The sequence below is a fragment of the Rutidosis leptorrhynchoides genome, chromosome 7 (assembly GCF_046630445.1).
Source record: "Rutidosis leptorrhynchoides isolate AG116_Rl617_1_P2 chromosome 7, CSIRO_AGI_Rlap_v1, whole genome shotgun sequence".
NCBI classification, from domain to species: domain Eukaryota; kingdom Viridiplantae; phylum Streptophyta; class Magnoliopsida; order Asterales; family Asteraceae; genus Rutidosis; species Rutidosis leptorrhynchoides.
In genome coordinates this window covers 316,939,164-316,942,181 of record NC_092339.1, presented here as the reverse complement: position 1 = coordinate 316,942,181, position 3,018 = coordinate 316,939,164, and the positions used below count along the sequence as shown (strand labels likewise).

The window sequence follows — 3,018 nt, the reverse complement described above, 5'->3', positions numbered from 1 at the left end:
TTTCAAAAAAACTGCAGACTCATACACTTAAATTGTAGACGTATGTTTTGACAGATTGGGTTAATTGTTGACAAAAAGTTTTTAAACGGGCTTTTTAGATATGTTTATAATGAGGCTTATCTGGTGGGCCTTTTTGCTCTTTGGTGCCTTGGTGGTCTTGATTTAAATGTTTTCAGTCTCGAGCTTTTACTAAATTCCTGTATAAAATTAAAAAGTAATACTACTCTCTAATATTTTATGTTAATTAGAATTACAAAGTTTTCACGTTGTCACACTTGTTAAAACTTGGCTGTTAAACAAAACAAGAGACGTGATATTTTGTCAAAGACTCGTATTTAAGCATCTACAGAATATAATAAACGAGTGTTAGATTTTTGCTTTCTAGACTCTTGACAACATGGCAAAAAGTACTAATTTCCTCACTTAGAATGTGCATTAACATTAAACCACTTCAACATTTATTTAGTTCTACTCTATTTATATTTCCAAGTTCATAGCATCGATCCAACTCTTCATCAACATTTTTTTCAAACTCATGGCCACAATGCCTTTCCCCTTAGCCTCTACTTTCAGAATGTTCAAAACTCGATTATGACAAGTATTGACACCGACATCTAATACAAGAAGCCCCAACGAGTCGACAATCTCCATAATTTTACGAAAACACCCTCGCTTTTGTCCACATATTATCCTAAGCAAGAAATATTTAGCCTCAATATGGTCATAGAAACAATACAGGATACAAAAAGAAATTTTCGCATCCAAATGTCACTACTATTCACGTTTTAGTTCTTAGTTTAAATGTCTTTTCACCCTGTTGGTGAATGCATTTTGTTTAGGCCGTTGTTGGCTATGGATTGTTTGTTGGTTCCTTTTGATTCGGTTGTACTTGTTGATCTTCGGATCCGTTTATGTTGATACGTTTTTCCGCCAAATAAAGGAAGAGAAAATGGTATATGTTCCAAAGCAAGAATCGACCTCAGTTTTTCTGTCTGATGCTACTGAAAGATGGCTATGTCCATTCGAAGTCGAAAGGTCTGCAGACCTCAACCTGATACACATTAGACTCAGAATCATCTTCTCCAATTCTCTTAAGCTCGTACTAAGTTCTTCAACGTTCGCTTTCAACTCCTTTATATATTCAATGGCATCTCCAACTATGGCAGCTCGGTCCATCTGCTCGATATTTTAGATTATATTTATATATACATTCAAAAACCGAACAATGAAATGCAATAACGAACTTTGAAATCTTGGGGACTAAAGAACGTAAAGTAAAGAGTCCATCTTTAATTCTGTTCCTTCTGTTCCTCTCAGATACAAGATGTTTAGAGTGGTTTTGTTTTGTTTGATTCCAGTTTTCTGCTTAGTTTTCGGCCTATCAATGGATTGAGTTGGTGAAACTTGAGTCGAACCAGCTGAAACAAGTGACGAGTTTTCACTCCACATGTTTGAACCATTTGGTGATGCTTCAATTTATGCCATAAGTGTCGCCATCATCTCTTGATCTCTTGAGGCCTTAAACGATTAATCAGAATTGGACTAAAAAGTAAAAACACTTTTAATGGTTGTTTTAATATTGATACAAATACAAACAAGTCTTACATGTTTGAATCTATATAGCTCAATTAAACCGCCATTAACCGGAATCAGAGCATGGGTTCCAAAGCAATCCTGCTAGAATAAAAAGTTAAACACAGAAACACTAAATAGTCAGTTCCAGATGAATTTTCGGATACAATTTTTGCAGCATATAATGGCATGCTTACATGACTCCAATATGGTTGAGCTAACATTGCAACCTCTCCATGTATCCTAAATCAGTATTTGTTAGCTGTACAGCTACAAAAGCAACAAAGTCAACATAAGTCAAATTACCATATTTGGTAATTTGACTTTAGGATCAGAAGTTGTAAACTTCATCACTTCTCAAAATATAGGATCACAAGTGAGCAAAGGTCAATGGATTCAACAGTTACCAGCAGACTACCAAACAGGATATTTCCTTTTTCATTAAAGTGGTTCCAAAATGTAATATGGAGCCATACTTTAAGTAAAAATAGCTGTTAAGAATATTTGTGTATAAAAGGAACACTTAGCCATTGTAAAGATGATCAATTCAGTCAATAACAATTCAACTGATCAATACAAAATCATTGTTTGGATTTTAATTCTCTTAATTATCATGGTATCAGAGCTTACGGTGTAGACGGTGTAGATCAAGGGATAAATACACTCGTTTTGCTTCAATCATAGCTGCCATGTCTTGCGACGGTAACTTAATTCATCAAACAGCCATCCATAATGCAACCTTCCATTTAACCATACAAAAGAGAACAAGTTACCTGTATGCTCACTGCAAACGAACCCTTGAGGCAAGATCAAGGAAAATACAGTCACAAGGGGGGCCAACAACATCCTCAATTATCAGAACTAAAACTACCGGAGTAAATCACCACCGGTCACCGCAACAGCCACCACTCCAAATGATATATACAAACTGCGGTAAATCAAATCATATAAAAGATATGTGCTTCAAAATCGTTGGCTACCCAGATTGGTGGAGCATCGGTGGCGGCAACCGGCGGAAGTCCATCACGAACAACTTCAAGAGGTAACTCTAAATTCTCGTCTCAATCACCTGCCACGAACAAATGGGAGGGGATTAATACCTCAAACCCTACGTTCACATATAAACACCATCAATCGACTGAGGCAAAAAGGGAAAACCCTATTCGCCCCAAAATGGCCGGAGTAGAAAAATTAAATCAGGAAAACACCAATCGATTCCATTATCTTCAAGAATTGAGTGGAGAAAGCGATTTAAACCCTGATTATAATTTGAATCTATGTGGTACGACCAAAGGAAAAAGTGACCTTATGAACCCTAATTTTATATCAACGACCAGAAGGAAAAAAGGGGGTATAAATCAAAAGTGTGTGTCTGATTCATTTGTGTGTCAAAAACGTGACCCTTGTGGTGTTTTTAAGTCCCAATATTTGGACTCATCTAAAGCC

General features: G+C 36.2%; 1 pseudogene; it reads right to left on the bottom strand.

Annotated features, from left to right (window-relative positions):
* Positions 1–452: 452 nt before the first annotated feature.
* On the bottom strand, positions 453–2,248 carry LOC139860212 (transcription factor bHLH90-like; annotated as a pseudogene).
* Between the last annotated feature and the right edge of the window lie 770 nt (positions 2,249–3,018).